Below are 23,629 nucleotides of genomic sequence, written 5' to 3' on the forward strand. Positions count from 1 at the left end.
ACCGAGGATCAGAGAGGGGTGAGGACGACACAGCTGCCTGTGGTTAAAAAGAAAATCTACTGTGATCCGAGGCGCTTCTCAAGGACGTGCACCCACAGCTGGGAGAGTGAAGAGTCAAGTTCACCTGCAGACGGATAATTGCAATGGTCGTACAACAGTATGAAGGCACGAAATGCCACTGAATTACACACCTAAACGTGGTCACTTTTATGGCATGTATATTTTTACAGAAATTAAAAATAAATAAATCAAGTCCACAAGCCCCTCTCTGCTGAGATTGACTGTGGTCACAGTCACGTGTGTGAAGAATCTTCTGCTACACCCACCGCTTTGCCCACAACTGTGCCAGAAACTTAGAGCATGAAAGAAAAAAAAAATGAAGGCAAATTCTTCCCATCTAGGAGGTCAAAGTCAGTGGGATAGTTGGGAATGTATTTTGTTTTATTTTCCCCATTCCCCAAATGCAGGCTTTTGGGGTTTTGGGGCTTTTTTAACCTTCTTCATGGAGATTCTAATTTCTACCTTGTTAGCAATTTTCACAGGAGAGCTGAGGGAGAAGCAGAAATCGGGACAGGAGGCAAAACCTGCATGACCGAGGGTCCTTCCGAAACGCCGAGAAAAGAAGAGGTTCTCGTCTGGAGGGAGGAGGGGAGAGGAGAAGATGAGAATGGAAACTGATGGCCTCCCTCCTCCCTCCTGGGTCTGGATTTCCCTCCTGGCTAAAGCCAAGGTCTCTCCAGCCCTCAGCCTAATTCCCTGTCCTCGGGGGAGCCCACCCTGTCTGTGATCCTGCTCATTCCAGAGGCCTGCCTTTCAGACCGACCTGCGCCAGGAAGGGTGCAAAGAGTTCTGTGCTGACTCACAGGAGCGGCTTTGGGCAGGGGTTTGCACTGCCTCAGGGGGCGGGGGGCAAGGGGGAGTGCTTCCAAGGTGCTCTGGTCGCGTTGTCCCTCAGGAAGTGGCTGGGTTCAGATGGGACTGGAAAGGGCAACTGCTCTGAGTAAGAGCATCCCCCGGCCCCGGGGCACACAGCTTCCTCTAAATATGCTCTGAAAACATGTCCACAACACATTCGGTTCCTCTTCCACGTCTCCTTGATGTTCTCAATTCCTTTTCTTCCTCCCCTTTGGGGATGCACCTAGAGATGAAATCACGTCACCCGCTCCGCTACTGCCTGGCAGTGGTCAGGAAGGACCATCGGCCATTTCTCCTCTTGCCTGTTCTTCCCAGGCCTTCGCTCTTGTTCTGTTCACTGTGGGCAGTCACCCTGGAGGGCACCGATAGCCCCAAATGGTGGCTCACATCACAATCCACGGTCCTGGATGGCTGTAACCTAATTCCTGGTTTATGATGTGGTCAGACGCACGACCTTTGGGTACCCTCTTCCTCTGGGGAGCTCCCCCATGGGGAAGGAAGGAAAGAATGAGGCAGGTGGGGGAGATGTGGAGGATTGGAGGGAGAGGGAATGAAGGGCAGGGGACCCAGGCGGGCTTGGATTCTGAGGCTGCTCCCTGCTGTGGGGCCATCAGGTCTTCAGGTTCCTCATGTGTCAAATGGGGTGGGGGAGGGTGGGAGCTGGGGAGACTACAGAGTAGGTCACCAAATAGTCACCGCAAACTGCTGTGTGCTGTGTGCGCAAACTGCTGTGTGCGGCTCACCACATGCCAGGCCCTGTGAAAAGTGCTTTATAGAACCCGCCAAGCTTTATTCTCACTGTAAGAGAAGTACTAGCATCACCCCTGCTTTCAAGATGAAGAGACTAGGCCCAGAGAGGCTGAGCAACTGGCCCAAGGCCACACAGCTGTACATGGCAGAGTCTGGGTCCAGACTGTGCTCTTTCCATGTCACTTACTGTCTACAGCGGCATCCATTTAAGGCCCCTGTCCCCTTCCTTTTGAGATTTTTTTCTGCCAGAGTCCATTGGGTCAACTTTCAATAAACTTCAATCCTTTGGGTGTTGGGCTCCTTAGATTTCTTCCATTAGCTGGAAATCATTCAGTAAATATTCATGAAGCACCCGCTCGGTGCCATGCACCATGGTAGTGAAGGCCCCTCCTCTGAGTCCTGGCTCTCGAGGCCACTGGACATGGCGTGACCATGAGGTAGCGGTGATCAGGTCCACTGCCCACCAGGAAATGGCTTAGCAAAGACAAGGAGGAAGCATGAGGAAGCGTAAGTTGGTGGCGCAGGGACGGATGGTCTTGTAAGCTGGGGAAATAGGAGAACTGGCCCGGCCCCTCGCCAGGCCCGTGGTTTCTTGGCCCATTGGGCCTGCTGTATCTCTGACCCGTGCAGGCTATGCTGCCCAGAATTTGGGCAGGTTTGTGGTGGGTCACGCGTCTGCCTGCTAGCGTGTGGTCAGAGAGGGTGCTGCCGCCGTCTCCAGGAATGACATCTCTCTGTCGTGCAGAACGATGTTCCACATCCTGTGTCCCAGCCACCTCCCTCCCCCAGGCACAGCGAGCCTTGGTCATCTTGGGCTGCTTATCAATGCCAAAGGTGGGGGAGGGGCCAGTGCCACCCTCACCTATAGGAACTGTGGGCGGGAGAGACAGAAGGCAGAGCAACAGAGCCCAGAATTCCATCAAGTTCAAAGGTGATTTAAAGTTGGCTGGAAGACAATTACATGGAAAATGCTGAAGAAATGCACACCAGAGGGTGGAAGGTATGGGTGTCAGTGAGCAGAGAGGAGAGGTGACCTGTCCTCTTTAAGAAATACAATCATTGATATCATCGTGTCTGTAAAGAGGCAGTTGTCCTAGAAGTCAAGGTGTCCAGGGGACACCAGCTCACACCTCAGCCAGGAGCCTCCCTGGTTGTTAAGAAACCTCAGGATGCTGAGAAAGCAGTCCGCAAAACTACCTGGCAAGGGCACCCCAATACTGTTAGGTAAGACATCATACTTCCTTAAGACACAGACATCAGTGAACCACAGGAAGACTAGCATATAATCATGTATGCCAGTCTTACCCCACCCTGTGAGATAAATGCTACCAGGATTCCCTCTTAAAAATGAGCAGAATAAACACAGAGAGGCTAAGTTACTTGCCCAAGGCCACACAGCTAGATATGGCAGAGACTAACTTCAAACTCAGACAGGCGTTGTTTGAATCAAACATAAAAAGTAATGCTTTTAGGTTAGAATTAAACAAAAAAATATTGAAATAATCAAAACAAGAGAAGTGTGCTACTATACTGGCATATCTTCAGATACGTCATATATTATATTTTATTCAGACTAGTAATGTCTGAATTTGGCCTTCAGGAGCAGAGATTGGCGAACTAGGGCCTTTGGGCCAAATCTCACCCACCACTGTTTTTATTAATAAAGTTTTATTGGAACACAGCCAGATCTGTTCATTTATATATCATGTGTGGCTGCTTTCACATAAAGAGAGACTTGAATAATTGTGGCAGAGACCATCAGAACTGCAAAGCTGGAAATCCTATCTGGCCCTGTACAGAAAAAGCCTGCCAACATTTGTTCGAGTCTTAGACATTAGCTTATAGGTTTCTATTTTAAATATGCAAAGGGTAATGACTAGAGAATTGTGATCACAAGGTGAAGTATTACCACATTTATAAAAGCATCAGAACATTAAGAAAACTTGAGGTTAATCATGTTTGCAATTATATTTATTAATTATATACAAACCACTTATCTTGTTGGGAAGTTTGTCAGTAACAGCACTTGAAAAGAAACTCAAAAAGAGCAAATTCACGAAGGCGGCTTAATATTTTTAAGATTTCTACCTAAATTTGTAAGCAAGCTGAAACATTATTTCAGAGTGCCTCAAACATGGCGTCTAGAATTTCTCAGGCTTATGAGCAGAGAAATAAGCATTGGGAAGTTGAACTAAAAATCCTAAAGAAGAGAGAGGATTTGAAATTTGACATGTGAATGAAATGAAGTTAAATTTAAAAAATCTAGGCAAACATGTTCTTCTGCTCACACCAGGCCACCCTAGGAGCCACCAAAACCGGGTTAATAATCTGGAGCTTGGGTCTCCTTCCCTCTGCTGGTCAGCAGTAAGCCCAAGCGAGAGAGCACTGAAGAACCAAAGCTGGGTCCCCGCTGCCACCAGTGCCTGGATCCAGACCCCGTCTGTCATTTTTGATCCATTTCAGGTCATGAATCTGACAAATGTGAATGTCCTCAGCCACAGAATTCCATATAAATGAAACATCAAGGGAAAATGCCAATGTAAGATGATTTAAAAAATGTGTTTATATAAAATAACTATCTCACATATTTCTTGTATATCAAATAGGCATTTTTATGAAATTAAATATATGTATTAGTATATAATACACATGCTTTGTGAACATATAAATATATCTTTACGAAATCACTTTGTTATTTCATGTAGCGTTTATAATCCATGAAGCCCTCTCAAAACTCTTTAAAAAATTTTTTAACGTTTTATTTTTGAGAGAGAGAGAGAGACAGCATGAGCAGGGGAGGGTCATATATAGAGGGAGACACAGAATCCGAACCAGGCTCTAGGCCCTGAGCTGTCAGCACAGAGCCCGACGTGAGGCTTGCACCCATGAACCACGAGATCATGACCTGAGCCGAAGCCGGATGCTCAGCCGACTGAGCCACCCAGGCGCCCCCACACTCTCTCTCTTGATCCAGTAAAATAATGCAGCAACTCAGAAGCTAACATGAGCTTTGCAGGGAGTGAGGCGTCCCTGCAGCAGGACGGCCTTAGGCAAATCACTAAACCGCTCCTTCGTCTCAACACCAAGGAAGGGTAATAATCATATCTACTTCATGGGTTATTGTCGGGATCCGAACACAGAGTGCCTGATATGAGTGCTTAGCGCACGGTACTGGTACACAGCCATGGCAATGCGGATCTCAGCTGCTGTCACCGTACCCACTGTCATTCTAGAAAAATTCCATAAGGTCAGAAAGGCAGGTTTTATTACCTCCCTTTGTGGAAGAAGCTGCCAGGTCAGACTTGCACAGAGGATGGGACGCAGCCCATATGCAGTGGTACCATACTTCGGATTCCCACGCCCAGCGTGGAGTCTCAACTGTGTTCACCACCTGTCCCATTGCATCTCAAACTTGACCGCCATCAGAATCACCTGGAGGGCTTCTTGGATTGCAGGCCCCACCCCCAGAGACAGGCTTCAGTAGATCCGGACCTGGGGTAGGGCTCCAGAACGTGCGTCTTTATAACAAGTTACAGGTGATGTCAGTGCTGTTGGTCCAGGGGCCCCACTTTAAGAACCACTCTGGTCGAACTTAGTGGAGCATCTTGAGGGTGGCCCGCCTGCCTTTCTGCAGTGTATCTGGTACATAATCGTGTGTCATTAAGATGTTTGGCACTTGGTCGATGCTCAAGAGCTGGCTTTGCTGTACTTAATTATTTTATTTTACTTAATTGCATTTTTGCTGTGGTTTCACGGTGGCCCTTGTTTCTCTTCGCGAACCACTGCTGCCCTCCTTTCCTTGATCCAGACTGCCCCTCCAGTTTGGGAAACACTGTCCTCTTTCCAGCTATGACCTTGGCTGCTCTCCACAGAGACTGCCTTCCCAGCTTGGCTCTGCCGTCCCCAATCTGGCCACCTGAACCCTCCTGGGGCAGGCCACAGCCTCGCCGGTGGGACCTGCAAGTCACTATCTGATGAAGTCGGCTAAACCCCTGCCCTGCCCACACCCCAGGGCATCGGCGTGCCCCCTCATCAGAGCGGAGTCACAGCAGATACAGCAAGATGGACCCACTGGCTGAGAAAACCACTCAACGCCTGTCTCATTTCCTGTCCCTGCGTGTAAAACAAGGGAGAGACATGAGAGAGAATTATGAAGGAAGGGGGGAAGGTAGGGGAGGGGAAGCTCTGTTCCCCAGAACTCAGACCGCGTGAACGTCTATGGATATAAATACTATAAAAATAATAATAATAAAAGGAAGTAGTACTAGCGGGGCTTTCGTAGCTTAACAATATTTTGACAACAAATGTTCATATTTCATTTGAAATTTATGAAACCTTTGTGCCTGTAATCCCATGAGCAGCAACATGGAAAATGAAAGTAGCTGGCAGTCTAGATTAATAATATTTTGCTTCATATTGGAAGCGCATTTGAAAGAAGAAGCTTGCTTTATCTATCCCCCGTTTTTACGGTCCTGGTATTGGAACAGACTGAGGCTTCTAAAATTGGCTGGAAAATATTCATAGAGGTGTTATTAATTTATGGGAAACTGAAGGACCCACCTCGAGGTTTAAGTAGGCCATTTAGAAACAGCAAGGAGTAGGTGTGAGATACATAGTGGAATGCAGTGGGAGAAAAAAAGTGTGCTGGGTGACTCGGGGCTTAAATCAAGAGCAGGAAGAGTACCTTCGGTAAGCTATAATAGTTGATATTCTAATAAAGCGTTCTTATGAGAAAAAGCAATCTGTTCACCTATGAATTCTGCCATATGCTCCCACCTTTTCATGGTCTAGGAGGCCATGTCAGTAATTTCCAGCACTTACATGGGCATGCAGGATGCCTTTGCTGGCTAATGTGAATAAATGGGCTGGATTTACTGTTTTTCTAATGCTCAATACACACACCATGCGGGCTGCTACCAGAAGCAAAGTGGAATTTATGGATTCGCACTGAATTTCAAATGGATACCGGAGCAGAGCAACGCAGAGTGAGACTGACGTGTTGTCTAACATTGCTGGGTGAAGGCTGCTGTTCCCTTGACAGTGAAGGGTATTGTTTGACGAGAGCCAGGAAGGACCCCCTAGAAACAGGGCTCTTGCCACATCCTCTGTACGGAGGCACTCGAGACCATGGCTGCGGTGGGTGTGTACATAGCATCACGCTCACCACAGGTCCCTGGGGGAGCCCCTTGACCCCGGCCCTAACCCATGACCTTCCCATTTCTAAACTGTCTTTAAATCCTGATGTTTTTATGTAGGGCTGCCTCCCTGCCAGCTGGGAAGAGTAAATTTCTCCGACCAATGAGCTCCACTGACTGGTGCTGATATCCCATGATGTAACGTGGCGGATCTTAAGCTACAATTCTAGGCTAAAAAGAGGGCGCGTATTCACAGCCTGACTAATAATTTGCAGCAGTAAAGAGAAGAATGAAATCCTACCTTCTCCCAGATGAGCAGTTCTCAATCTCAACACTGTTGACATTTGGGGTTGGCTAATTCTTTGTTGTGGGGGTTGCGCTGAGCAACGTAAAACATTCAGTAGCTTTCCTGCCCTCCACCTACTAGATGTTCATGACTCTGCCCCCGTCCCCTACCCTGGTGTGATGACCAAAAATGTCTCTAGCCACTGCCAGATGCCCCCAGGGTGGCAACATCATCTGAACTTGGAAATGATACAGGAAACAGAGGGAGAAAGAATTCCCTGGAGAATATAGAGGTATACCCCTTTGGTATATGGGAGGATGTGTGCATGCTGTGTGTGGTGAGGTTGGGGGGCAAGCTCATGGTGAAAACCTGGAGGTGAGGATCAACAGGGCCAGCCACAAAACCAGGAAGGCAGTCAACATCTGAGTTGAAGACCCCAGAGGGGGACAAATAATTGCTTTTCAACATGCACATTATCTGCAACAAAGCAACATACATTTGCAACCATCTTGCTGGAGCTTCGGAGGAGAGATCTAAAAGGCTTCTGGCGAGCTCTGGATGGCAAATAAAAATGAATAATATGATGTCCATATGGCCGGGCTTTCAAATTCTTCCATGGGCATATCTCTCATACCAAAGAGGATCCCCAGGGGTAGAGGTGTATTTAAACACTCATGTTCTGTCATTAAAAAATCATGCAAAAGAGGCATCCTCTTTGCTGTTTTGCTCTAAACAATATAGTTTGGTCACAGAAGAGGTTGAGTCTTGAAGAAAATGTGCTTTGATTTCCTGTGGCTTCCAATAAACTGTGCAGTTGGCACTCCACCAGGGAAAACGGGGGATACTCAAACCCCAGTTTAAGAAGCATGAAATTAAGATGGTCTTCTTGTTTCATAGGGATCATACATAACATATTTATGAGCCTCCACCAGTGGACCTTAGTCCCTTGACCCATTATGTTCTCAATGGAAAGTTTAATAAACATGGGGGTGAGGGATTTGGGAATACGGCCCTTGTAGTTGAGAGGAACAGCTATAAATCTGCAGGTGTGACCTGTAAGAGTTTGTTAGATGTCTTAGAACCCAAAGGCAGCCATGCCTAATGACCAGATGTCAACCAGATGGGAGTCACTTTGCAGTGGGTATTGCTTCCTCCCAAATTGGAGAATGGATGAAAACGAACCTCTGTAGAGGCAATGTGCACTTTTGGTGAGGACTGCAAGGAAGCTGTGGTTTCCTCGTGTCTAGAAGAAAATCTTTCAAGTTCAAATATTCTTGGAAGGTAAAAGCTGTTACTTCTCTTCACCCACCATTATGATTGAGAGTAGGGTAGAGGTGTGGACCAATGAAAGCTATTGAAAGTGAGTCCGGAGCTCAAGTTCAACCACACCCTCTTCTTAGCACATGGGTTTCCCCGTCTACAAACTGGGAGGAAATGATCGCTCTCTCCTGCAGGGTTGCTGCAAGGTAGGAGGGAATGCTTCTCAAAGACTCAGTACACAGAGTCCAGGTTTTCTCTCTGTCATCTTTGTCATGTGAAAGAGCGATCTGCAAATGAAATGACTGAAAGCCTTTTGCAAGGAAGGAGTCTACCGAAATAAGACAGGACTGAGAATCCGAGAGGGGCCTGATTCTACCAGGCAGTCTGGAATCTGGAAGCACACAAAGGGGAAGCACAGATCCCGGGTGCATGTCTATTCCCCTAGATGTACAAACACCAAGGGGAATGCTACGCTTTTGCTTTTATGAACTTCTAAAGCAATAAAGACTTGTATTCAAAGCACTCTTACTTTCAAAAAGAAGTCATTAATACATTTTATGAAGTCAGAAGCCATTAGCGAAGATGTATCGAGTGGGTCTGCTCAGTGAGGATTATCAAAGGGGGTCTAGGAATGGCGTTGGGCATGTAGATTGGGGCCTGGTTTTACAAATGGATGGTGCCTGCAGACGCCTGGGCACAAAGGCTTTGGGCACCTGCGCTATCTGAAAATACCCACGTACTGGGTAGGCTGACGGATGCTCTTGAAGTGTATGCATATGCAAATGTTCTACTGTACGGTTCTACTGAATCACCGGCAGTGCTTAAATAATTCAGGGACTTCAGGGCAGAAGTTTATTCGTCCACGCATCCAGACTGGCTGGAAACCACCTACATGGAGGGAGAAGACACAGAACTGGGTCAGGGGTATCTTTCTGAATTTGAAACTATGAACATACTAATGCATGTGTCCCAGTTCCACCTGATGCTTTCAGCTCCTCATTCAACAAACAGTTCTTGCACTACTACCACAGGCACCACGTATCTGGCCCTAGACAACACGCAGCCCTGACCCGCCAAGTGTTCGCAGTATAATGGGTGGGGTGTTTTAAAAAGAGAATTATCCTGACATCTGTTAAAATGGTAAGGAAGACTTTACTCAGGACTGTTTCCGTCTAGGTCAGGACCATAGCAATAGGGGAGTCAGACTGCACTCTTACCGAAGGCAGGCCTAGATGACCAGATACCAAGGGTGGCGGCGGGATTCTCTCTAACCCAACTCAGCAGAATTCTCGCTAGGACTGGGCTCTGTAGACCTGGCAAGGATAAGGCCAAGGTCAAGTCCTAGTTGAGAAGTGAGCTCAGAGGAGCCAACCACAGTTTGGTCAAAGAGAGCCTTTTCCTTAACCGGGAGAGAAGAGAAGGTAGAAACTGCCACAGGACACTATGGAACTCGGCAAAGTTTTCTTAAACAGGCTTGTTTAAGTGTTCAGTGTTTCTAGCAGCGTTAGCAGGAATCAGCAGTGAGAAGTTCAAGGCAAGCATAGGATAGCAGCTTAAGGCACAGGTGGGTAACCTTCCAATGGTCAGGCGTGGCTAGAAGAGAGAAGGCTTCTCAAGGGGGTCATTGCTGAGATTTCAGGGCTGGGCAATGGTTGTGGGGGGCGCTGTTGTAGGGTGCCGAGCAGTATTCCTGGCCTCCACCCACTAGATGCCTGCAGCGCCTTCCCTCTCCCAGCATGTGCCCAAGTCATGGCAACCAAAATGCCTCCCGGGGAGTGGGGAATGGGGTAGGGGTTGGGGGTAAAACCGCCTCTGGTTGAGGGGTAGCGGGTCAGAGGACCTGGGATTTGGAGTGAGCAGAGCACAGAAGGCAGCTAGGTCCTGGGGACAGAACTAGGTGCCAGGGTTTAACGTTTCTGTCATCAAGGCAGAATATTTCATTCTCTAACTACAGTGATCGAAAGCAACAGAGGACGGAAAAACAGAGAGATGTGAAATGGGTGTGTGGGGACTTGGAAAAGGCAGAGCTGTCACAATCCTTCTTTTAAATAAAGGTAAAGAAAATAGCAACTGACACACTGACTCATCATGATCTTTCTGAATTAAGGGTTTCAGGTAAGTTTCCTATTTCTGATTAACAGCTAAGAATGAGGAGAGAGCAACAAGAAGAAACAGAGATGCTTCCAGGAGTAAACTAATCACAATTTTCAAAACCTTTGCATGTCTTGTCATTTTTGTTTTCCAGTTTACATTAGAAATGCATTATTATTAGGAAAGCCTTAAAGCATGGACTAAAAAACAAACAAAAAACTTTAAAACCAAAAAACCAATAAAACAACAAAACAAACAAAAAAAATAAAACTCCTGGTCAGTGTGCTTGGATTTTGGCTCTGAGGCACGCTACTAAGAGTTCAAAACTTCTTTCCTAATTTAAATAACCCCAGCTAGCCAGGCAGCAAGTTCACTTGTGCCCTACCAGATCTGACCTCACTTACATTTTCTTTTTCACTTCTGTTAGCACAATTAGCAAAAGAAAGGGAGTGGTGATTTTAACATGCCTTTCCAGCTAATTTTTAATCTGTTCTAATGTATGAATTTAGAAATGCCTGCTTTAGAGCTTCAGGGATTACTAAATAATAAACCCTGAAGGTTCCAAAATCCAGTTAATAGTCAGACCTGCAGAATATGAAATATAGTGTTAATTTAGAATAACGTAATGCCTAAAAATGAAGCAAGTTAGGTCTAACTGAGCTATGAACTGCTTGCCTTGTTTTGTGTAATGGAGGCTACGCTGACCAAGGGTTGCTGAGCTATAGATAACCATTACTCCTAGCAAATATGTTTATTGGGGTCTCTCTCTCTTCATTACCCAACCTCATAAAGTATATGCCTGCATATTCCGATAAAACATAAAATGGCAAGGCAGAGTCACAATTAGGACGCCCTGAAAAGCTACATCATAAAATGGTATCTGTCTCCAAATGATTGTTCACTTAACCATGATAAATATTTATCAGCGTGCAATAGAACAAATCCTTAAACAACTACAGTCCATGTTGAAATCAAAGGGAGGACTTTTACATCCTCCATTCTCCTCTTTTGAGAAATATAACACTCTAACCTAAAAAGTATCGTTTGGTATGAGGGCTTGGATTCTGAATTATAATTATGCCATAGGAACGCCAAGGACAGTTTAGGTTCATGTTTCCAGTATCTACCTAAAGCGACTGGGCTTTGCCATCACATCATGAGAGAAGGCAAGGGGACCAGGTGCATGGATGGGAATGAAACAGCACTACTTTGGGTGGTGACTCCACGTACAACCTTTTTTGCTGCCAGGACTCTCATCAGAAAAATGTGTTTTAAGAGATAAAGATGAAAATAAACGCTTTAATGATCCCTGGTCTCTTGTTGGCCATGATACGTGAACTGGGGAAACATGAGCTCTCAGATACACATCTTGACGTCTCCCGCAGAATTTGCATGGCCCAGGCCATAGCTGCTTGGATCTGGAATCGGCATGTTACCACGTGGCGTTGTGGGTGGTCCAGGCAAGAAGGACTTTGCCTTCCCGGGTGAATTTCAGAAAACGAAGTCTGTTTCCTGGCCAGAGATAAGGGTTTCTGTGGGGCAACTTCTTTTTTTTGAAGTTTGTTTATTTATTTTGAGAGAGAAGAGAGAGCACACATGAGGCAAGGGCATAGAGAGAGGGAGAGGGAATCCCAAGCAGGCTCCACGCTGTCAGTGCAGAGCCCAACACGGGCTCAATCTCACTAATCGTGGGACATGACCTGAGCCAAAATCACGCGTCATCCAGTCTGCCCCTGACTGTGGGTCAACTTCTGCCTACAGGAGAGCCGCAGAAGGTATGGGACAGGGACGCGGTAGAGTGCCCTATAAATACAAATGCTTCCCAACTGTCAGGCTGTTCTTAAAAACAGCCTGATTCCTGGGAGGGTGTCCTACAGCAGTAGTTCTCAAACTTGGGCATGTGTCAGGATCCACTGGAAGGCTTGTGACAACCTAGAGGCTGCGACCCCTCCCTAGCTTCTCTGATTCAAGATGTCTGCGGTAGGGGTAGAGAATCTGTATTTCTAACAAATTCCTGGGTGATGCTGTTACTACTCATCTGAAATCATGCTTTGCAGGAAATGGGCTCCTATGGCAATGGCGGGGCCAGGAAGGTGAAATGACAAGGGAGCACAGATGGCTGTTCCCAGTCTGTAGATCCCAAATCAATTTTCACTTTCTGTTCCTTTCCTTCTTTGTGTCATTCCCTTCCCCCACCCTGATTCCTTCCTTTTTTTTTTTTTTTTTGGGAGGGGGGTTCCTTGCATCTCTTTTTCTAATTTCCAACTTCTAGGTCTCCTATTCTCCTTTCTCCTCCTCTGTGCCCTTTCTCTCCCCCTTTCTTTCGTTCTTTCTTCTCTCTTCAGTGCCACCCGAGATCTCTTCCCCAGCAATAAATAACCTCCCACCAGGCTCTCAACAGTGACCAAAGTTACAGATGGACCTGCTGTCCTTCCCCCTGCTGTAAGAGAAACACACGGGGACAAGATCTCTATCCTTGGCGAGTGTAACAAGGGGGCAACTGTCAGAACTGTTTCAAAAAGGGAAGTTATGAACTTGGTCCTAAGCAGTCAAGAGCAAAAGCCTCTGTGCTTTTGCATTTACTGCTACATAAGCAAAAAGCATATCACTATCTGAAGTATTGTAACACACAACAGTTACTGCTGGTGGACGGGTAGCTTTTCAGCATTAATTCTCATTTTGGGGGCTACACTTGCAGTTTGGGATGAATAGTCCCTAGGTCTCCTTGTAACTTGCACTTAACCCCCACGCTGGATGGAGATTTATAAAAGTGATTATTTCGAGATCATTCCTAGGTGAAGAACTGCCCTATACAGGCTTAGGTCTTTATAGCCTGATTGTGTCAGACTCTGAATATCGGCCACATACACATGAACAATTCTCACAGTGAGAGTTATTAGGCTGCAGAACAGCTTCCCAAGGGAGGTCCCGGAGCCTTATTGCCTGAGTCATTTGAAACGAGACTGGACCAAACACTTGACTGCACCATTAGGGGACCAATCCTACCCTAGCTGAGGACGGGCAAGATGACCTCATAGATCTTTCCCGTTCCCTCCCAGGGTCGTAAAATCTGAATGGAAACTCTGACTAGTCATCTTGCTGCAGTGAGAGGTAGAGAGTCCAACAGGCAGAATGGTAACATCTCGGGGTGGGGGGACCGGGTTACAGTGGAGGTCAAAGAGAAGAAAGTCCCCTGTAAGGCTGCGGGGGACGGGGTGGGGTGGGGAACAGAAGACAGCACAGAATATACAAAGCAGAGTAGGGACATGCCCCCAAATCTTCCCAGCAGTAAATAACCTCCCACCAGGTTCTCAACAGTGACCAAAATTACAGATGGACCTGCTGTCCTTCCCCCTGGCTGTGAGAGAAACACACAGGGCCAAGATCTCCATCCTTGGTGAGTGGAACAAGGGGGCAACTGTCAGAACCGTTTCAAAAAGGGAAGTTATGAACTCAGTCCTAAGCAGTCAAGAAGGCTGTGACACACTTTTCACGGACACTGGTGTAAAACGCTAACGCTTGTGTGCTGTCCCGGGTCTCCAGTACATACTAGTGAGCTCTTCATGCTCCGACTATTAAGAGGAGTAAATTGCCCGTTTAATTTCCTGGCTCCCTCTTTTTTTGAAGATGTGAGCGCCTGGCTGAAGCATGGATGGGAATGAAGACAAGCTCATCTGGGTGATGAGTGCGCCGTCTCTACAGTCTGATACGGTGGAGCCCATTCTAATTACAGCTCCAAACAGGTGACTTGGAGACTAACCCAGAGAAAGAAGACTGGCTCTTCCCATCCTAAGTCAACTGCTTGGACAGAGCCCTTCCCAGTCTTCAGCAGGGAGTCTTCCCTGGAGCTCTGAGGGGCTCCACATGGCGTCCCTGTCCCTAGGGACACCGTGGCCATGAGTAGCAGCCTGAACCAGCAAGCATGCTTACACCACACAAAGGGCTGATAATAAATCTGTGGCTACCACAGTGGGTGGGATGTAGAGAACTCTGGACCTGGTCTGACTCAACATGTCACAGCTGTCATTCCGACTCGGCTGGCCCCAAAATGCAAAACCTCAGGACACTGGACAGGCTGGTCATGCCTGTCCATTCACTTGTCCTTCTAAGGGAAACGTCCATAGTCCACAGGCCTGCCACCCAGGTGGGCATGCTCTGTATCGGCTGACACGCTCCCTTCCCCGCTCTGAGTACCGCTGAACAGACCACAGGTCTGCGGATACTTGAGCCAGGGGCACTCAACCCCCAAGTTTGGACTGTGATGGACCAATGGCAAAGAGGACTCCTAGCCTTGAATTCTTGCACTTAGGTCATCAGGAAACACCCCCTGAGCCTGCTGAAGCAGAAAGAGCCCATGAAGACATGCCATGAGGCAGAGCTGAGTTGTCCTGTCTGGAGCACAAAGAAGAGTTGGGGGAGCGGGCAAAACTGTGAAGGAAGACAGATAAATCTAGCAGTGGCGGAAGGAGCCAGGCAGAAAAAGAGAATATGGCAAACACACAGAGGGAATCATAGGGGCAGGTACCTACAGTGGCCTCACTTCCTCGCCTGCCAACATCACTTACAATAAACATCTTTTGAAAATAAGCGACATGAGTGGGACTCGGTTCCTTGTGACTGAAGGAGCTAATTAAGACACTCGGAGAATCTGAGCTGTAGGTCATGATGAGGTCTTGAGGCTCAAACCACCACCACGAGGATATTTAATATCGAAACTCACAGAAGTCCTTAAAGACTGTGGCTTATCAAAGGCATTAAAAACAAGAGCAAGTCACACTCAGCATGTCTCCCCACCTGCCATTTTGGAAATGAGAAAGAGATTTTGGACACATTCCAAGGATGGAACAGAGAAGCATGGCGTCTGGACTGGACCCCTAGGTTTTGAATGGTTTAGCCTTCCTCCCCTTCTTTTGGAACAGCCTAGAGATTCATTTATTAAAATTTCCAATCTCCAAAACAGAAATATCGTTGTCATAGCATCCTGAACTCGGTGATGGTCTGTCTAACCTTTGGAGCCGATAGCCAATCACAAAAGTATGTGTTTCCAAAACACCCACTTTGCGTTACCCACAGGTACTGACTACGCTGTTATGGTGAGCAAGTACATCAAAGTGCTGTCCTCCCTCCCAAGCCGTAGAAGAATGAATGGCACAAGGGACACCAGTTCCTCACTACCTGAAAGTGAGAAGTACCTGGTTCAGGAGTGAAACTGATCACATGTGTGGAAACACACATATCCTCCCTGGTTCAGAACGACAGTGAATAGAAAAGTTCTTTAATGGCTTAATCCAAGAAAAGTTCATCATAGAACAGTAGCATGGTGCACTAGGCTCAACTCTTAAATATCAAGCAATTCTAGCAGGTCTTGATTTGTGAGTCTAAAAAATAATAATTAGTAAAAATAAAATAATAGTAATAGCAGATCCCATTTGTGGAGGCTCCACACTATCACTGGCTGCAGATTTCACATACAATTATTTTCTCAATTCCTACAATAATTATGGACTTGAAGAGTACCTCTTTACAAAAGAAGAAACAGAGGCTTAAAACAAACAAACAAATAAATGGCTGCTCCACGTATGGTCTGAGGGCTGGGAACCCCACTCTTTGTCCACGAGCTTGCTAGAAATGGGGAGTCCTGGACCCCAGCCCAGGCCTAGAGAATTAGAGGCTCTGGGGATGGGACCCGGGAATTGTGTCTTAACAAGCCCTCCAGTGGATTCTCATGCCAAGCAAAGTTTAAGCAAAGAAGCACCGTCTTAGAGAGTAACTTTCCAAGGCCAGATAACTAGTGAATGGCAAAGTCAACATGAAAACGTTTGTGCTGAGTTATTGGAAATGGTCCTGGCTGTGCCAGGTAATTAACAAAGATCCAGTCTCAGGCTAATCACATTAACACCTGTGATACGGTATTCCTCTGAGATCCGGACTGAAAGTCCTCAAGCCCCACTCTTTCCCCAGAGACTCTCTGTCTTTCTTGGCCAAAATACTTTATGACCACACTCTACTTCCTTTTTCGCATTTGGAGGAGCGCTTGGGTGGTTACCAGTTGCAATGTATTCAAATGATGATGACAGGTGCTCTGATTTAGGTATGTAGGATGCCTCCCCCTTTTTCTTCTTTTCCCACAGAAATTAAAAAGAATAAAATTAAGAACTAAAACAGCATCCAGTGTGCAAACGCTGACTTATGTGCTCCAGACCAGTGCAAACAGAGCTTTTTCACGGTGATGGAAATGTCTATACCTGTGCTATCCGATGTAGTAGAAGCCATTGGCCACATTTGGCTGGTAAGCACTTGAACTGTATGATAGGAAGGACTGGATTTTTCCTTTTACTTATATTTTAATTAGTTTAAATTTAAATAGCTCCATATGGCCAATGGCTACCTTATGTGTTGGGTAGCTCTAGATGCCTCTTATTTACACTTCCCTCTAACTTTCTAGAGGCAGGGGCTAAGAATATGCCCATTTTACAGATGAGAAAACGAGACTCCCAGAGGCACCATGATGAACCCCAGGTCATACAGCCAGTGAGTGGTACGGCTGGGGTCTTAACCCTGGTCTACTCTGACTCCAGACTTACCAGGCACAGAAGCGCTCAGCGGCCATTGATTAGGTAGACCCTAGAGAGCCGGTGTTCAGGGCTGTGCCTCAGCCAAGAGTGCAGCAATGACCAGGAGCCCTAACGAAAGCTGCATCCAAGCACCTCTGTCCCCAGGCAACAACCAGTGCTGGCATTCTTGTGACAGCTATCAATGAAAGAGTGTTTGGACATTATTTTCCTGTGATTAAATGTACACTTTCCACTTAAAAATAAGGAGTTTCTGTCACAAATGATTTATATGGAAATACTACTACTCCTGGCAGAGAGACAGAAATAGGAGCTTGTATTTACTGTTTCTTTCAAGATTAACCAAAAAAGGAAAGAAAAAAAGGCCTGTGTCACTATTCTATTCATTCTTTAATACATGGGCTTCAGGTCTTCCCCTCCTTTCGACCCCTCCCCCGCTCCCCCACTGCCATGATGCATAGTGGGTTCTAGGATCTCAGCTACCTTTGAACGACCTCTGTTGGTCCAGACAAGGCAGGCCAGTGGGGGATACAATCCTTCCCAAGTTCATCACCATGTTCAAGATGTGGTGCCTCCCCCAACAACTTCACCAGTTGAGGTTCTAATTTTAGTATATGTGCTGCCGAAGCGAGCACCAGTCTTGAGGTTCTAGAAGCAAGATCTACACTTGCCTTCAACCCCGCTTTCCCATCTCCCTGCCATGGGAGGCATCATGGTCTACGACCTTACCCAACGTGACCACACGGGCACTGTCACCCTGTGGAGGGGGCTCATCCTTTCTGAGCCTGAGTAATCTCCAGGGCAAAATGGGAAGAGTAGTGAGTCACGTGGGGCTGCCCTGAGCACTTGACCCTGCAGCTGGGCTATAAAATAGGCTGGAAAAACTTGAGTTCCCTCCTTTCTAGCCCTCAGTTCAAATCCTGACCCATTTTTAGGACTAGCTCAGATTCAGTCGTATTCACCAAAATGTTACTGCTCTCTGAGTCTACATGTGTCTTCCTACTCTACAAATCCGTCTACACCTGTACTGGTCTAAAGCTGCTCATCACAGTTCTATTACAATTACTGCATTTGTGGCATGGACTGTGAGCATGGACTTGGCTTCCTGAGCATCGGACCTCTGCCTTGCCTATCATCTCCTTCCATGTTGCCACCAGCACAGGCCCTCCCGGTACACAGTAGGTATTCAAATAAATATTTGTAACCTGAATTTCTGTAAATATTGAGGCCAATCTGTAATAAGCAAGTCCATCTATCCACCCACCCATCCATCCACTCATTTATTCATTCACTTAGTATTTATTGAGCTCCTAAGTATACCTACTAAGTATAGGCATGAGTACTGGTACTCAGAACACAGCAGGGGCCAAAACAGACAAAACGCTGGGCCTCCATGGAGTTCACCTTCCAGTGGGGGAGGGGAATGAGACAATTAGCAAAGGAATGGATAGAAGAGAGAAATGGTGTCCCTCAATAATGCTAAAGAGAAAAGTAAAGCAGGAAAGATCCTGGGAGAGTAAAGTTCAGGGAGAAAATCTGCAATTTCAAACAGGGTAGTCAGGAACTGCATCCCTCAGAAGGGATTTGAAGGAGTTGAAAGGCCTACTTTTTCGATATAAATTTAATCTAGAGAACAGGAAATTATAAGCCAAAGAAATGCCTGGTTCTCTGAAAGGGATCATAAAAAAAAAGAAAGAAACTGATTTCACTGGCTACCCTCAGTTCTTGTTATTTCATCTATGTTAATACCAGCTGGTGCTTACTGGATACCTACTATGTTCCAGGCACAGCCCAAGCACTTTATATAACTGAGGTCACTGCCAAGAGCAAAGGTATAGACCAGGGATGGAAAAAATGAATGCCCGCAAGCCCCAGGCAGGAATCAGAAAGGGCTAAGACCACATGCGTGACAGGGAGTGGTGGGGACTTGGGCACCGCGACAAGAGCCACCCCACTGTCCCTGGCTCAGCACCGCGTGGTGAAACAGGCTCAGGACAGTTGGATCTGCCTTTTCAAGAGACGGTCGGAGGCTGGATTTTAATGTGACACTTTCCAATTCTAAAATGCTGCCAGGCGATGACAAAACATGTTTGCTTGAACATTTGTTAAGAAAACATCAAAACTGCTTAAAATATATATTCAGGACATATTCAGTCTAATCGGAGGTTTCAACCTCTGGCACAGATAGGCAAAGAGGAGACAGAGAATCCAAAACATTTGCAAGGAGGCTGTCACATAGCTACTGCCCTTGACCCTGAGGCTGAGTATAATTCATATTTGAAAATAACCTGCCTTCTGGGGACCTCTTGCATGTCTGCCCAGGGGACACTGAGCTTTGGGATCTGGGAAACACCGTGTCCTTGTGTGTGGATGGAATGCACTGCCCACTGGGATCTGAAGGCAAAAACAGCTGATCGTTCATTAAAACAATAAAAGTACTTTCACTTGCTTATTGGCTTTTTTTTTTTTTAATCTGCTTACATCCCACCAATAAAAATGCTTTGGCAAAATCATCCAGAGGAAACACCGTCTTTATTCAAAACTGTTTTTTCCCCCTTTCACTTGATATTTCTAAATTATCCTATCAATAATGTATTAAAGTAATACTCAAAAATGGAACAATACTGCACCTTTAAGAAAATATTATTTTTCCTGAGGTCCTATCAAGGTAAATTTCATCAGTATTCAAAGAATGAGCAAAGCACTTCAACAATTTATTTCAATAAAAGAAGACTTAGCTGAAAGGAGTATAAATGATGAGAACTTGCTTTAAACTGATTTATTCCCTGCAGCAATAAAAGGAATGTTTCTTCACTCAGCTGTTTAATATGCAAATATGCAGAACATCCAGCCCCTGACAGCACATCATTAATAAAACCTTGCACTGAGCAGAGCGCCCGATATTTCATTCTGATGAAAATACATGATGATGATTTTGGACCGTAGACTTTCAGAGCTGGAACAATGTGCTTCCCGGGTGATGAAACCCCACGAGTCACTGGGGAGACAGAAGCTTTTCAAAGAGGTGATCCCATTTCTGCAAGAGGAAGTCCCCAGGTAAAGAAAAGAGTAAATCCTGAAGGCTGATAACAGTTTGTGCAACCAAGGCCCAAAGAACATGATACAAATGGGGGCAGGGAGGGAGGGAAGGTCAAAGGACCAAGAGTGACTTCTTTTGGAGATGGTAGCATGTTAATTTTTTGTTTTGCCTTGGTGCGTAGCAAACGTCCTGACTGATGATGCAATTGAAGCTACTTTTCTATGTGCCCGAAATAGGACGGCAAAGCTGTATCAATAAGACGCAGGGCTTAGGTTTTCCCACCCAGTTACTGCCCTGGATTGGCTTGTGGAGGAGGATCCTCGAAATTACTCTCAGACTCTTAAAACAAGCCAAGTGAAGACCCTGGAAAATATTCCTCGTAGGAGATCACATGGTTTTTCTTTCCAGTGAAATCCTGGATCGATGTTAACAATACATGGAATTCTAAGGGCTCAATCTTTTGCTTCTTCTATGCAACTTCTTATATTTTCCAATTGCTTGTAGTGAGTATGCCATATGTATGACCAGGACAATTGTGTTATTAAAATTGTAATTTATGCATATGTTTAAAAGTCGCTCAGGGGCTAGTGCCCAGAGCCTTACAAGATTGTAAGCACGAGGGACTGGGTATCTCAGCATCTTGGAGCTTTTCACACTATCCTGTGCTTGCGCTCAGAATAAATATTTGTTAGATGGTTAAGTAAATGACTAGTTGTAAGTGCATAAAACAGTGCCTGGAATATGGCTAGCCCCATAAAAGTATTTGTTAAATAATTAACCAATAAGTCAGATTAAGTATTTAAAGTAGTTTGGCAGAGGTGAGTTTTCTAGAAATATTGTTTATTTAACTAGGTAGGGAACGAATATAGAGGTCCTAGTTTTTCCCTTTTCCTGTTAAGTGTACTACATTGTATGGCAGTTGTCAAAAGTATGACTCGGGGTACCTGGGTGGCTCAGTCGGTTAAGCATCTGACTTCAGCTCAGGTCATGATCTAGCAGTCCGTGAGTTTGTGCCCTGGGTCAGACTTTGTGTTGACAGCTCAGAGCCTGCTTCAGATTCTGTGTCTCTCTTTCTCTCTCTGCTCCTCCCCTGCTTGCACTCTGTCTCTGTCTGTCTCTCTCTCAAAATTAAACACTAAAAACATTGAAAAAAAAATGCCATCTTGGAGAACTTTTGGATTAATATCCCAGCTACTACACTTGATTCCGTGTGACCTTGGGCAAGTCAACTACCTCCAGAAACCCTGCTTTACTCATCTGTTAAATTATGCATCATCATAAGATGAGTGTTCTGAGGATCCAGTGTGGTCACCTTGTAAACACTGGGCACAGTTCTTGGACTAGAGCGGAAGCTTGGGCTCACCATTTATGAGTGCCCACGGAAAACTAAACACCGTACATACATTAAGGCTAATCTATATGACAACTCTTCAAGGCAAATGCTGCTAGCCACGTTTCACCAAGGGGAGCCTAAGGGGAGATGACATGAACAAGGCCACACGATTTGGTCTTGAACTTGGGTCTGTCACCAAATCCTATGCCATCACACTGGCTTTGCCAAAGATCTGCCTTCTTCGAGACCAAAAAAGAAAAACAAATCAGATGCACTGATGGTTCAAAAATATATGGAAAGAGCACACGTCTATTCATTTAACTCTGTTTTTCCAGTTACAATTCATGCTTGAAAATTCTCCCCTTATTAGTTCCTAAATACAGTATTTAAACAACAAGGTAGCGTGTTGGGGCAGGAAGAGGTGGCCACGAGGATTTCCCCAGTATCTTAGGGAGACGGTAAGGGTGACCATGAAGTTTGCCATAGTCACACTGTTATCTGCGAAGCTCATTCATTAGAGCTTCGCAGCTCTAGAAAGGCCATATCGCATCAGTATCTTGTGAGATTTTCTTCAGTTCTAGCCAATGTGAGAAGACATCCGTGAACTTGTTCCTCCTGTTTGTGACGGGTCCTCTTTCAGAAAACATGAACCAGTGGAAAGCAGTCACACGGCAGTGCTTGCTCTCCACCCCCAACCCCACTCCACGCCTCCCCTGATGCTCCATTTATGCAACCAACGAACAACTCTCTGCGCCAAAGGAGAGAGGATGGTTGGGTTTTATTTCCAAATATTTCAATTATAAATCAATCGTTTAGCAAAATTCAATGAAGTTTGCAAAATTTCCCTTTGAATCAGCTCCCACTGAGGGTCGAAAAAAAAAGTCTTGGGGGCAAAATTTCAAGTGGTCTCTCGCAGGTTTTAGTCAACTTCTCCAAGCTAGTACTTTCCATGTTTCTGATTTTATGTGCTCAGTAATACGCCCTCATAACTCAAATGGGATGAACCAATTAAACATTTCCCTATAGTCTTTAAAATAGCTGCTCTTGGCATGTTTTTTGCATGGCAGAAACCTCTGCGGGAGGATACGATAGAAATCTTGCACTATTTAAATATAGAATTGGGACATCAAAGAAGGGGTTGTATTGAAATAACATGGATAATTAAGGAAGTGGAGAACAGTAATAACTGATTTACATAAAATGCTAATGAGTCTCTTGACTTGTTTGGCAATTTGCACTTTAGGCTTGGTAAGTGTGGCTCCAAATTTATGATCTAATTTTTATTTTAATATTTTCTTTTAGTAAGTTGTAACCAACACTAATGGGCGCCTGCCAACATCGAACTTCTTCGTCCGTCCTTCAACCACCCAGAAGCGCTTTTCCCAGTCAAGTGCATGGGGCCAGGGGGAGGTCATGGGTCCGGGAGCTTCCTGGACAGCCTGTTTCGGTTGGCTTTCTTTGTAGCTTACAGTGTTGGTGTCACTCCAAATGATCAGTGGGGTTCAAAATCTTCATGGCCAGCTGGGCTCACCCAGATGGAAAACTTGGAAAACAAATATAGTGTTAGGGAGGCTGAGCGAGTCCCTGCATGGCCGGCTCCTTGTTATTCAGAGGGACAAACTGGAGCAGGAGCACGGCACCCTCTCACTCTGGGTGAGCATTTAAGCCGCACTGTTCTCTGGTGCCTTTCGCAGCCAAGAAGAAATGATATGCTCTGGAAATTCCTGTTTTATTGTACTCTTGTAAGGATCGCGCCTCACAGGGCCACAGCCTCCCGTGAATACGAATGAGGGTTTGAGCTGTTCCTTCAGGACACGTCTCCACGTTGACCTTCAGCGTACCCTATTTCCCTCCGAGGCTTCTAAGCATGATCCATTGCTTTCTCTGGCCATTCCCCCTTCACCCCATTGATGGGCTTCAAAGCTACTTAAATTTCCAAGCCCTGACGCGCTGCGGCGGTGACCAGGGCTCTGCCTCGCTCTCTTATGGATTGTACAAGGTCACCGCTGGGGAGACGAAGGAGGCAGGCAGAGCATTTATCAGGATGTATTGCTTTACTTTTTCTATCCATCACCAAGGCGATGATTCTATTTTAGTGAAAATCCATTGAACTCCGATCAAGTCAGATGGCTGTTATCATTGGAGACTCCAGAGCTGTCAGGCCATAATCGGTACAGATGCCAGACCCCGGAATGGGGGGCTCCGGGCCAGGGATGGTCTTATGGGGGGATCTTTTGGGTCCTTCTC

General features: G+C 46.0%; 1 protein-coding gene across 6 annotated transcripts in view; it reads right to left on the bottom strand.

Moving 5' to 3' along the window:
• The window catches only part of WWOX (WW domain containing oxidoreductase), a 923,424-nt gene that overhangs the window by 427,392 nt on the left and 472,403 nt on the right, over positions 1-23,629 (bottom strand). Inside the window, exon 10 of one of the 6 annotated variants that reach the window (XM_029926486.1) lies at positions 511-635. The exons of 4 other annotated variants lie outside the window; for them this stretch is intronic. The gene's annotated coding sequence lies outside the window, so the exon portion shown is untranslated. Of the gene's footprint in view, positions 1-510; positions 636-8,871; positions 9,235-23,629 lie in introns of those variants that run through there. One more of the 6 variants, XR_003904123.1, reaches the window with a different exon arrangement.

Source organism: Suricata suricatta, chromosome 16 (genome assembly GCF_006229205.1).
Source record: "Suricata suricatta isolate VVHF042 chromosome 16, meerkat_22Aug2017_6uvM2_HiC, whole genome shotgun sequence".
NCBI classification, from domain to species: Eukaryota; Metazoa; Chordata; class Mammalia; order Carnivora; family Herpestidae; genus Suricata; species Suricata suricatta.